The 12,786-nt window shown below is 40.9% G+C and overlaps 1 protein-coding gene across 8 annotated transcripts in view; it reads right to left on the reverse strand.

Annotated features, from left to right (window-relative positions):
• The window catches only part of PTK2B (protein tyrosine kinase 2 beta), a 170,014-nt gene that overhangs the window by 100,074 nt on the left and 57,154 nt on the right, over positions 1–12,786 (reverse strand). The window contains exon 1 of one of the 8 annotated variants that reach the window (XM_056813099.1): positions 12,373–12,784. The exons of 6 other annotated variants lie outside the window; for them this stretch is intronic. The gene's annotated coding sequence lies outside the window, so the exon portion shown is untranslated. Of the gene's footprint in view, positions 1–12,372; positions 12,785–12,786 lie in introns of those variants that run through there. One more of the 8 variants, XM_056813093.1, reaches the window with a different exon arrangement.

A 12,786-nucleotide genomic window follows, 5' to 3' on the forward strand; every position in this document is an offset into this window, starting at 1 on the left:
GGGATCACATCCTTCAGTCCTCCCCTGAAAACTCCCCATCCACCTAAACTTCATTTCTCCCCAAATCACCCAGCCTCACCTCTACCCCCTTCCCCAAAAGACTCACACACTCAGAGAAAACAACATTCAGCTGTCAGAATTCCCTTAACAGGCTCTACCATTTTAGAGGTGAACAGCTTCGAGCTAGGATTTTCTGCCACCTTCAGAAATTCTAGGATGAAGGCAGAGCAAATTTGCATGCTATAGAGAAGCAGAAGCAGAACCTTAGCCAGGAAGCAGCCTCCCACACAGGTGGGAGGTGAGTAGTCAGAGGAGAAAGAACATGAAAGGAGCCAAAAGAAAGAATTAATTCATTAAAAAGCATTTATTAACCTCATGCTATGGATGAAATACCAGTGCTAAAGGATGGGGATACAAATAGAAAAAGCAAGGCTGTCCCTTCTTTCAAAAAGCCCATACCTTTTTTTTAACCCTTACCTTCTAACTTAGAATTGACATTGTGTATCGGTTCCAAGGCAGAAGAGTAGTAAGGGATAGACCGTGGAAGTTAAGTGACTTGCCCAGGGTCACACAAGAACGAAGTGTTTGAGGCAAGATTTGAATCTAGGACTTCCTACCTCTGGACCCAGCTTTCTATCCACTGAGCTGCCTAACCACCCCCAATTCGTTTGCTTTTTTTTAACCCTTCCCTTTTGTCTTAGAATCAATACCATATATCAGTTCCAAGACCATAAAGGCTTGGCAATTGGGATTAAGTGACTTGCCCAGGATCACACAGCTAGGAAGTATTTGGGGCCAGATCTGCATCCAGGACCTCTCCTCTCTAGCCTTGGCTTTCTATCCTCTGAGCCACCTAGCTGCTCCAAGAAGCCTATGTCTTAATAGAAGAAAACTGCCCATGGAGAAAGTTTCAGCTTTAAGCCAGGTGACCAGGCCTAGTGGTGCTTAGGGTACAGTGGCAAAGAAAGTGCCAATGTGTCTTCTTCCACATTAATGCCATTGATAACATCCTCTTTAACCATTTGGTGATTTCAGTGGTAAGAACTTTCTTTTCTGGATCTTTAGCAGCTGCACCTACAGAGGAGAAAGGAGGCAGAAGCACCTGCAGAGACAGGGGCTTCCTATCTCCATGTCTCCACAAGGTTTGCCCCCCAGACTCCAATAGTTACACTGGCAGGAAGGCCAAAGGTCTGGAGTTGTTAGCAGTTGATCAATAGTACTGATGATGGCCAAAGTTCCAGCCCCTCCTTCAGTGGAGTTGCCTACCTCAATAATGGCTTTGAACGTCAGGCTGATAGTAGGGCCAGTGGTCTTGGGGTGGGGTGGGGGGTAGGTTCTATTCCTAAAGTGCTAATATTCAGGGTGCCAGGCTGTCTCTATCTGGTCTGAGAAGTGTTGGTCAAGATGGTAGCAGTGATGGCCATGTCTCTACAGCCCTGTTATAAGCTTATTTCCTGATGCCTACTCTTCCCCTGACTTGGAAACATTCCTTGGTGGAGTAAAATATAGCCAGCCATGTGAACAACTAGTGAGATTATTTTAAATTACACCTAAGGGGACTGTCTTTCCTTCCTCTCTCCCCCTCCATTCTCCCTCTCTCCCTTTCTTTTCCATCTTGCCCAGTTTGGAAGTACTACAGGCATTGATGTGCCTAATCTCAATACTGGCTGGCACAAAATCTTTTTTTTAAACCCTTACATTCTGTCTTAGAATAGATTCTAAGTATTGGTTCCAAGGCAGAAGAAAAGTAAAGGCTAGGCAAAGGGGGTTAAATGACTCACGCAGGCACACACAGGTAGAAGTATCTGAAGCCACATTTGAACCCAATATCCAGACTGGCTCTCTATCCCCTAAGCCACCTTGCTGCCCCTCCTGAGTCTTCCATATCTAAACCAGACCTATTCACCCCTCCTCATGCAGCCTGGTGCCCTCTCCCAACTCCCACAGGTTCACTTTATTAGTGCCAGACTTAGGGTGGACGCTTAGTGGATCACTCTATGCCAACTAAAGCTCAGAATTCCCACCTTAAGGAATCTACCAGTCTCTGCCTTCCAGAGAGCAGGGTGCTACTTATCACACTTGACTAGATCTGTTTTCAAGGAGATTGGGTTGATTTCCAGAGACTTTCCTGGGGATGACTAGATTCAACCAATTCTTACTAAGCATAGATGGAAAAAGGACTCAATAAAGGAATGATCCACATGGTGACTATTTAAGCTTCTGTCACTTACTGCTTCCCATTACAGTTCCTGCCCCCTATCAGACTTGGTCATGCCCTGGTTCTGACTCAGCTGTGAGATGAAGAGGCAATGAACAGTATTTCATAGAAAGATCATTATCCTTGGATCAGAAGATCTGGGCTTGAGTTCAGTCATCTCCACTTACTATTTGTTTTACCAAAAATAATTCATTTCATCGGGGGGCCTTCTGCCTTTTTTCTACAAAAAGGGAGTGATAATCAGCCAACTTGTTTCATAGAGTCATTGTAGTAGTCAAATAAAACCATGTAGCTAAAGTGCTTGGTACAAGTAACTATATAAAATATGAGCTGTTACTATTATTTCTGAAAAAATACAAGTTCCAGTAGAATCCAAGTTCCTTAAGGATAGAGGCTGTCTTAAAATTTTGTCTCTGAATTCCCATCAGCTGTGGAAAACTCATCCATCAAATACTGAGGAGTCTGGTTGAATGAAAAAGATTAGTTCTTAAAAGGGGAAGTGATAGAAAGGCATGCTCGAAGACATCTACAATGAAGCCCTCACAGCTCAAGAGGGGTAGGCACTTTATGCCTGAGAATCAGTGGTTTGGGTGAGAAGAATGGGGTGAAGAATGGCCAATCTCTTCCTCAGTCAGGTGGACCACAGGAGGATGGTTTTAGATGTTGGGGAGCAATGGGTGACCATAAGCCTAGTTTAAGCCAGTTTATACTGCTTCAGGTAGAGCTAGGGATGGATTGCTCAGCAGGGTCAGGCAATGAATGCCATGAAGGAGTCTGGGAATGAGCAGTTCACTGCAAGCTCCTAATTGGCTGTTTTCTGCAAATAGGCTTACACTGTATATAGTAAAACAACCAATGAAAAACAGATATATTGGTTTCAGTATTTTAATAGTGCTTGTCTAGTTGATGCTAAACAAGATAGTTGCCCTCAAGTATGTGAAGGATTATAATTTTCAATAGGTATTAGATTTGTTCTACTTGGACCAGGAAGACAGATCTCAGATCAGTGAGCAGTAGTTTGCAAAATAGGCAAATTAAGGTTTGATGTCAGGAAAACTATGGGAACAATTACAGCTTCCCTTGAATTAGATAGCCAATGAGATACTTTCTGATAAAAATTTTATGATTTGGGGGAACATTAGAGGGAAATGGTTGGTTATCTTCTGGGCCAGTGACTTTACACTGAAAACATGCTGTCCTCACTATTCTCTAGTTTCTGAATATGGAAAGGCTTGGGGAGCTGCCCATAAGACAGCAATGGGGTCCAAGGCTAAGCTGTCATTGTGGGGAGGGAAGAACAGTTCTGGGGGATGTTCTTGGGGAAATGGCCTTACACTTTCATGCCTTGACCATCAGCCCATATTAGAGCATATCTTTCCCACAGGAAAAACACCAACAAGGCACAAAAAGAACCCATGTGATATCCTGGAAAAAGTACTGGATTTGAAGTCCGACAACATGGGTGTTCAAATCCTATCTCTGCAGCTGAATGATCACAAGTGCTGACCATCCCTTATACCCTGCCCCTGCCTAAATGGGTAAGGTTCTATATTAGATATTAGCACTGTCAAAATACTGTACTCTCTCTTAATATGGTAGGACTTTGTTTTACACAAACTCAACACATGCAAATTCAGGTATATGCAACTGGCAGTAGAAAAGAATGAAGGCAGAAAATGTGTAAAATAAAACATTTAATGGCATACTAATTCCCAAGCATCATAAAATCTTCAAGCAATTCATCCAATCATGATCATTCTCTCTCTGAGAAGTATTAGGGTGAATCATTTTTGCACCAAACTTTAGCTCCCACATCACAAGTTCTCACTTGTATCAAGTTGTGTCCATGTCAGAGCAGTGTTTCTCTTTGTTTCATTAACACTATTTAATTATTAATGATGACCCCAATGTACAAGAGTGGTGATGCTGGTAGCTCTGGTAAACCTAAGAAAGTCATAAAATGTCTATGTATGTTTGTCTAGGAAATATTTATTAAATAATGGGGTTCACCCTCATGTACTATGTTTAACTTAAATGAAGCATCTTAGAATGCATTGGTCACACAAAACAAGGTCCCACTGTACATCTGTTTTCTATGAGCTACCTTATTAAACTGGACACAGCATAGCCTGTTTGCAGTAAAGAGCCAATCAGGAGCCTGCAGTGAGCCAGAAGTCTTGCTCACTCCCAGAAGCCTTCAGAGTGTTCACCAGCTGACCTCACTGAGCTGTCCTTCCCAAACTCTACTTGAAGCAGCCTAAGCTGGGCTAAACAAGTGTTGTGGTCTGCCATTGCTCCCAAACATCTGCTTCTGTGTTCTACCTGTCCCTGGAAGAGATTGGCCATTCTCCATCCCCAATTCCTTCCCAAACTTCTCCTTTTGGTTCTCAAGCATAAGTTAACCATACCCTTCTTGACCCGTGGGGGCTTTTTTCTGGATGTCCTTTGGCATACCTGTGTATTACTTTCCCTTTTCATAATCAATCTTTTTAACTCAACCAGGACTCCTCAGTATTTGATGGATACATTTTTTTTTTACGGTTAACAAAACTAATGTGTCTTCTCTCTCTCTTAAAGTCTATGGCTAATATTTATGGGATCCAGGAAAAAAAAAAGGAAAGTGGAAATAAAAAGTCATATGATCTTGTTGCAGCTTCAAGAATAAGGAGTCATAAAAATGCTCTGTAATTTTGACTATCCCTCCTTGCCCTGGAAAAAGGATAAGGAAACATTTCCCTCCTTTCAGTAAAGAAGTGAGAGACTATGGGTGCAAAATGCTATGTATGCTATCAGCTATGGTTCCTCTGTACTTGGGTTTTCCTTAAATGTTGTTCTTTGTTAGAAGGAAGGGTCACAAAATGGGTATGAGGACACAGAGCATATATAGATGTGACTAATATAAACACACACACACACACACACACACACACAAATACATGGCATGATGTTAAAAAGAATGACTTTTTATATCTATGTGTAAAGGAAGCATTTATGACCAAACAAGAGATAGAGAGGACTGCAAGAAGCAAAATGAATAATTTTGAGTACATGAAATTTAGGAGGTTTTGCACAAACAAAACCAATGCAGCAAAATTAAAAGGAAAGCAGGAAACTGGGGGAACATGTTATAGAAACTTTATCTAATAAAAGCCTCATTTCTCAAATATATAGGAAATTTAGTCTAATTTATAAAAATGTCATTCCCCAATTGATAAATGGCCAAAATATATAAGTAGGCAGGTTTCAAAAGAAGAAATAAAAAATATCAATAGTCATATAATGCTCTAAATCACTGTTAATTAGAGAAATGCAAATTAAAACATCTCTGAGGTACCACCTCATACCTCTCAGATTGACTAACATGACAGAAAAGGAAAATGGTAGATGCTGTTAGAGATGTGGAAAAATAGGTACATATTAATGCACTATTAGTAAAGTTGTGAACTGCTCCATCTACTCTGAAGAACAATTTGGGACTATGCCTGAAAGGCTATAAAACTGTGCATACTCTTTGACTGAGTAGCATTACTACAGGTCTATAATCTAAAGAGATCAAAGGAAAAGGATCCAAATACACAAAAAAAATTTATAGCAGCTCTTTTTGGGGTAGCAAAGAATTGATTGGAAAACAGGGTGGAAGAGGAAAACTCTTCTACTGAGGAATAGTTGAACAAGTTGTGGCATGTTATTGGGATGGAATACTACTGTATTAGAAATGATGAGGGGGTTGGTTTCAGAAAAACCTGGGAAGATGTACCTTACACAAAATGACACAAATTGAAATGAATAGAATCAGGAGATTATTGTACAAAGTAACAGCAACATTATAATGATGTTCAATTGTGAAAAGACTTAGCTACTCTGATTAATACAATGATCCCAGAAATTTTCAAAAGACTAACAGAGAAAAATGCCATCCACCACCAGAGAGAGAACTGATGAACTCAAGAGTGCAAATGGAAACATACTGTTTTCATTTACTTTATTTTTCTTGCATTTTTTTTTAGCAATGAAGCTATTATGGACATATATTTTAGGTGACTTTACATGTATAATTGATGTCCTATTGCTTGTCTTATCAACAGTGGGGGAGAGGCTGGAGGGAAGAAGAGAAGTGGGAACTCAATTTTTTAACAAAATGAATGTTAAAATAAATAAAGGATAATTTTTTTAAAAAAACACTGACCATTATCCAAAGATCTGTATTCAGATCCTGCCTCTGACACTACTCTTGATCTTAGAAAATGTGCTACCTTTCCAGGGCCTCAGTTGCTTCACCTGAAAAATAAGAGGGTTAGACTGGATGACCCCTAATACCTCCCAGCTCTAAAATTATGATTCTATGAATTTATTTAAAACAACAACAACAATAATAGTATATTGTTGTTGGGGGCAGCTAGGTGACACCCTGGATAGAGTGCCTCGAATCAGGAGAATATGTGTTCAAATCTGATCTCAGACATTCTATACCTGTGTCATCCTGGGCAAGCCCCTTAATCCTATTTTCCTCAACTTTCCCCTCTGTAAAATGAGCTTGATAAGAAAATGGAAAATGGTAAAACCATTCTAGTATCTCTGCCAAGAAAAGCCGAAATAGGGTCACAAAAAGCCAGACATGACTAAAAAACGACTGAACAACAATATCAAAAGATTATAGGGAGAAGCTGGGTAGCTCAGTGGATTGAGAGACAGGCCTAGAGATGGGAGGTCCTAGGTTCAAATCTGGTCTCAGACACTTCCCAGCTGTGTGACCCTGGGCAAGTCACTTGACCCCCATTGCCTAGCCCTTACCACTCTTCTGCCTTGGAGCCAATACACAGTATTGACTCCAAGATGGAAGGTAAGGGTTTAAAAAAAAAAGATTATAGACTTATTTAGATTTAAATAGAGTTAGCTGGGAATGGACTAGACTCATATGGAATTCTCATTTTCACATCAGACAAAAGAGACAGCAGAACTGAGAGGCCTCAATCACCAAGATGCTGAGTTCTCTGGGTCCTAATCTTCATCCATCAGTAGCCTCTGTCTATCTCCATTTCCCAGTCGGTCACATAGGGAAGACTAATCTTGACCTACAGGCTCTACATGGGTAGGAATGACCAACCAATAAAAATGTGGATCTGAAATGAAACTGAAGTGCTAAGTGGCCTGAAGAGCTCATCGAGAGACAGACCCATCCCAGTGCTCATTCCAAGAATTAGCACACAATTCACCACAGGCACAGGCACAGGAAGGAGTGCCAAACAGTCTCGTTCTGACTCAGAAGAGACACAGGTCTGAAGAAGGAACTAGGCTATAGCAAAGGTGTCTTTGGGCTGGAAGAACAGGCAGTATGGGAGGACAAACTTAGCATTGCATGAAACCTCAGAGGGCATCTGGCCCAACGCCCAACTGCATGGAAGAATCCTCTCCCCAGCATCCTTGGCTAATGGCCAGAGAGCCTGTGTTTGAACACTTTCAGTACAAGGGAGGTCATTCACTATCTCACAATGCAACCTGTTCTTTTTTCTAACAGTCCTTCCATTCCCTGAGCCAAAATCTACCTCTTTAAAACTTCTAACCACTGGTCTTATTTATGCCCTCTAAAATGGCAGGATTCTCTAAAAGATAAGCCTTTATGTATTTGATGAGATGGGGCATCGAGGTGGCTTAATCAATTGAGAATCAAGACTAGAGGTAAGGGGTCCTCAATTCAAATGTGGCCTCAGACACTTCCCAGCTGTGTGACACTGGGCAAGTCACTTAACCCCCACTGCCTAACCCTTACTGCTTTTCTGTCGTGGAGCCAATACACAGTATTTTTTTTAAAGTTTTTGATGATAGCCCTCCTGTTCCCCTTCCTAGCAACTCTATTCCAGACTAAATATCTCTAGCTCCTTCAAAAACTTTATCTTGTCTTGAGGGTATTAAAATCAGCAATGAGGAGACCAAACTATCACTCTTTGTGGATGACATGATGGTCTACTTAACAAATCCTAAAGAATCAACTAAAAAGCTAGTGGAAATAATCAACAACTTTAGCAAAGTTGCAGGATACAAAATAAACCCACATAAGTCATCAGCATTTCTATATATCTCTAACACATTTTAGCAGCAGGAATTAGAAAGAGAAATTCCATTCAAAATCACCTTAGACAATATAAAATATTTAGGAATCTATTTGCCAAGACAAACACAGGAACTATATGAACACAAATACAAAACACTTTCCACACAACTAAAACTAGATTTGAGCAATTGGAAAAACATTAACTGCTCATGGGTAGGATGAGCCAATATAATAAAAATGACCATCTTACCCAAATTTATCTACTTATTTAGTGCCATACCCATTGAACTTCCAAAAAACTTTTTTTACTAAACTAGAAAAAAACCATAACAAAGTTCATTTGGAAGAACAAAAGATCAAGGATATCCAGGGAAATAATGAAAAAAAATACAAAGGAAGGGGGTCTTGCAGTCCCAGATCTCAAACTATACTATAAAGCAGTGGTCATCAAAACAATTTGGTACTGGCTAAGAGACAGAAAGGAGGATCAGTAGAACAGACTTGGGGTAAGTGACCTCAGCAAGACAGTCTATGACAAACCCAAAGACCCCAGCTTTGGGGACAAAAATGCACTATTTAATAAAAACTGCTGGGAAAACTGGAAGACAGTGTGGGAAAAATTAGGTTTGGATCAACACCTCACACCCTACACCAAGATAAACTCAGAAAGGGTGAACGACTTGAACGTAAAGAAGGAAACAATAAGTAAATTAGGTGAACACAGAATAATATACATGTCAGACCTCTGGGAAGGGAAAGATTTTAAAACCAAGCAAGACTTAGAAAGAGCCACAAAATGTAAAACAATTAATTTTGACTACATCAAATTAAAAAGTTTTTGTACAAACAAAACAAATGTAACTAAAATCAGAAGGGAAGCAACAAATTGGGAAACAATCTTCATAACAAAAACCTCTGACAAAGGTTTAATCACTCAAATTTACAAAGAGCTAAATCAATTGTACAAAAAATCAAGCCATTCTCCAATTGATAAATGGGCAAGGGACATGAATAGACAGTTTTCAGTCCAAGAAATCAAAACTATTAATAAGCACATGAAAAAATGTTCTAAATCTCTGATAATCAGAGAGATGCAAATCAAAATAACTCTGAGGTATCACCTCACACCTAGCAGATTGGCTAACATGACAGCTATGGAAAGTAATGAATGCTGATGGGGATGTGGCAAAGTCAGGACATTAATGCATTGCTGGTGGAGTTGTGAATTGATCCAACCATTCTGGAGGGCAATTTGGAACTATGCCCAAAAGGTGATAAAAGACTGCCTACCTTTTGACCCAGTCATCGCACTGCTGGGTTTGTAACCCAAATTGATAATAAGGAAAAAAAGACTTGTGTTTGTACAAGAATATTCATAGCTGCACTCTTTGTGGTGGCAAAAAACTGGAAAATGAGGGGATGCCCTTCAATTGGGGAATGGCTGAACAATTGTGGTATCTGTTGGTGATGGAATACTATTGTGCTCAAAGGAATAATAAAGTGGAGGAATTCCATGTGAACTGGAACGACCTCCAGGAACTGATGCAGAGTGAGAGGAGCAGAACCAGGAGAACATTGTACACACAGACTGATACACTGTGGAACAATCGAACATTATGGACTTCTCCATTAGGGTCAATGCAATGTTCCTGAACAACCTGCAGGGATCTATGAGAAAAAACACTATCCACAAGCAGAGGACAAACTGTGGGAACAAAAACACCGAGGAAAGGCAACTGCTTCAAATTCAGGGACCGAGGGGACATGATTGGGGATGGAGACTCTAAATGAACATCCTAGCGCAAATACCAACAACATGGAAATGGGTTCAGAACAAGGACACATGTAATACCCAGTGGAATTGCATGTAGGCTATTGTCGGCTATGGGAGGAGTGGTGGGAGGGGAGGGAGGAAAAGAAAATGATTTTTGTATTCAATGAATAATGTTTGAAATTGACCAAATTTAAAAAAAATGTTTAAATTAAAAAAAAAACTTATCATGGTTTCTAGACCCTTCACCATCCTGGTCATTCTGATTTAAAGTTGCTCCAAGTGATCTAAACTCTTCCTCCCCCCATGAATAAAATATTCCAGATGCAGTGTACACACCTTTCTTGGAAGGTCTTCTAGTTATCCAGGCATCTTTAAAATCAAAGTCATTTTCTAGGTGAAGTCTGGCTTGCAGGGAATTAGGGGAAAGTGAGGGACTATGTGAAGCTTTCCTTTGTGGAGAGGGAACTTGGAAATTCTGTGTAGTGAACTGCTATCACCCTACCTGGCCCACTTTGGGGCTGGCAGATAACAACAACAGTAATAATGACTAGCATTTAATAAAGATGGAAAAGGACTTTACATATATTATCTCATTCTTCACCACAACTTAGCTAACAGGTTCCAACAGGATTTGAATTCAGGTTTTCCTCCCTCCAAGGCCAACACTTTCTCCTCTGTATCTGTACCTTGCTGCCTCATATACACAGCATGATTTGAGGGAACATGAAATTCCATCTACATAGCACACTTTTTTTAAGTGTATAGCATAATAGCCAAAACACTGAACTGGGAGTCAGTCAGACATGGGTTCAAATCCTGCCTCAGACACTTATTAGCAAGACACAGCCCCGAGCAAAGGACTTTACTTCCCTTTTCATTTTTCTCTTCTATAAAATAAGGGTAGAGGAGGGGTCAGGCTGAACCTGATTCTTTGATCTACTTACCTTGAAGGGTTATTGGAAGAATTAGATGAAATAAGATACACAAAGCACTTTGTAGACTTTAAGGCTCTATATAGGGAGTAGCTAGGTAGCCCAGTGGATAGAGTACTAGGTCTAGAGATGGGAGGTCTTGGGTTCAAATTTGTGCTTAGACACTTCCTAGTCCTGTAACCCCAGGCAAGTCACTTAGCCCTGATTGTCTAGCCCTTGCTGTTCTTCTGTCTTGGGTACTATTCAGAATGTAAGGGTTTAAAATAAAAGGTTATATATGTAAATGTTAGCTGTTATTTTCCTCAGTGACTCATTTTTAATGAGCAAAAGTGACACAGTCCAGATAGAACTGGGGCCCACAGAAAGCCTGGTCCCAGGGACTAGCTCAGAGCTAGATTTTCACTGAGCCCTAGCTTAACCAGCCGCCTTCAGGGAGGCTTAGTGGGACTGAGTTATTTAGAGCCCTGCAAGGAAGGGATTTTTGAGCAAAGATACCAGAGTGGTTTGCCATTTTCTTCTCCAGCTTATTCTGCAGTTATGGAACTGAAACAAATGGGGTTAAATGACTTGTTTAGGATCACATAGCCAGTGAGTGCCTGAGGCGAGATTTGAACTCAGGAAGAAGAGTCTTCACGACTTCAGGCCTGGTGCTCTAACCACAGTGCTACCCAGCTGCTCTGGAAGGAAACTTAGGGATCAGCCACACAACCCTTTTCTTTTCTAAATTAGGAAACTGAGGCTCAAAAAGGTCAATGATTTGCCCAAGTCTACATAGGTAGAAATAATGAAGCCAGGATCTTAATCCAGGTCCTCTAACTCTAAAACCTTTCCAAGGAAGGTGAATTTCCTATGAATATCCAAAACACTAAACATTCTTTCTAATGTACCACTCCTCACCTACTTCCTCTGATCCCAATTTTCCTACCATCCGCAGCAGCTGATCTCCCCATACATTAGTGCTCTCTTCCTTGCATTTCTTTTACAGTTACTTATCTGCATATACGTTCATTTCCCCTAGTAATAGAAGGAAAGTTCCTTAAGGATAAGGACTGTTTAATTTTTCTGTCTTTCAATCAAGCTATAAATCAACAAAAATATATGAAGCTTTCTTACTATGTGCCAGGCCCTTGGTAAGTGCTGGATAATCTCCATAACTAGTTGTTGAATTGAATAGACATCTAAAATCTCCAAAGTCCAGAAATCAAATTGCTGCTATTGAACCCTGAAAGAATGAGTGACAAGGCAAGACCGAAGGGGCCCCTAGGAGGAGGATGGGGAAGAAGACTTAAGGCTACAAAACAGGGGGAAAGGGAGGGCTCTCAGGTGTGGGGGAAAGCTAGAAGTTTCTACGTAAAGCAAGACGCCTCCCAGGTCCGAAGTCAACCATTCCAAGTCTTACCTTCCCTGAACCCAAGGTAATTCCCAAAGTAATAAATTCATCGTGCCAGGAAATCGGGGAACTCTTCTTTACCCAGCTGAAATAGCTACTGAGCTCTTTTGGTGGAAAGGGGGGAGGAAAGACACAACGCTGAAGTCTAATCCCATAAGGGCTAGTCACATGGGGAACCAGTGCAAGTCTGGGTTTCACCAACTATGTCAGGAAATGACACATAGCAGCCAGGCAGAAGAAAGAGGAGGGAGGCATGAATCACACCCGGGAAGTGGCCAAAGGAGAGAAAAGGGAGGCCCTCAGGGAGGAGAGAGAACAGGGAAGGCCCTGGGAGAAGCAGCCGAGATAGAGACCAACAGCAGGCACAACTTTTCTATTCCTGGCCCTGCTGGCACCGTAACTAACCCAGGAAGGCCTGACTGG

Source organism: Monodelphis domestica, chromosome 1 (genome assembly GCF_027887165.1).
Source record: "Monodelphis domestica isolate mMonDom1 chromosome 1, mMonDom1.pri, whole genome shotgun sequence".
Taxonomy (NCBI): domain Eukaryota; kingdom Metazoa; phylum Chordata; class Mammalia; order Didelphimorphia; family Didelphidae; genus Monodelphis; species Monodelphis domestica.